Source organism: Aptenodytes forsteri, unplaced genomic scaffold (genome assembly GCF_000699145.1).
Source record: "Aptenodytes forsteri isolate BGI_AS27 unplaced genomic scaffold, ASM69914v1 Scaffold326, whole genome shotgun sequence".
Lineage (NCBI taxonomy): Eukaryota > Metazoa > Chordata > Aves > Sphenisciformes > Spheniscidae > Aptenodytes > Aptenodytes forsteri.
In genome coordinates this window covers 165214-165922 of record NW_008795677.1, presented here as the reverse complement: position 1 = coordinate 165922, position 709 = coordinate 165214, and positions in this window count along the sequence as shown.

Sequence of the window (709 nt, the reverse complement as noted above, 5' to 3'; positions counted from 1 at the left end):
GGGGAGGACCCGGCGCGGGGAGGGGGGACACCGCAGCAGCCTCTGATTTCTCCCCTCCACAGAGCATCCCGGTGCCCTGCTGGGTGGGGATGTATTCTGACCCCCAGTTTAAGAGCAGAACCATCCCACTCGTGGGGTTTGTGGGTGCTGCCATAAGGCTGGGCACCCCAGGATTCGGGGTTGCAGGGGGTACCCTGGTGTCCCCCAAACCCTCAGAGACCCACAGGGGGGGTCCTCAGGCCCGGCGGGTGTGAGGGAGGCAGAGCCGGGAGGGGTCAGGCCATCCTGTCCCTGCAGCTTTGTGTCCCCTCTCCTTTCCCCAGGGAGGGGTGGGGGGGTGGCATTGCACCCCCGTTCACCTGGGGCAGGCAAGCCATTAATGCTGGCTCACAACTTGTGAGGTCGAAGTGTGGACAGGCTGTATCCAAAGGTCTCTCAGCAACACAGACCCTAAACTTTTAGGGCTATTGGGTCGCCTCAGAGTTCAATCTTCTTACAGCAAACAAAGCCTTTCTGAAGGTCTCCCCCTCTCCCGCACACAAGCTCAGTGTCCTTTATTTCTGGGCTGTGTGATAAGCTTAAATCATTGTGCTCCCATTTCTTGATCGTCGCCTACTTTGGGCTTTTGTTCCCGTAAAGTAGGATTGAGTCTGGCAAAGGGGCTGAAGTTGAACAGTTTGACCCTTGGAGGACAGTTCAGGCGGTGGGC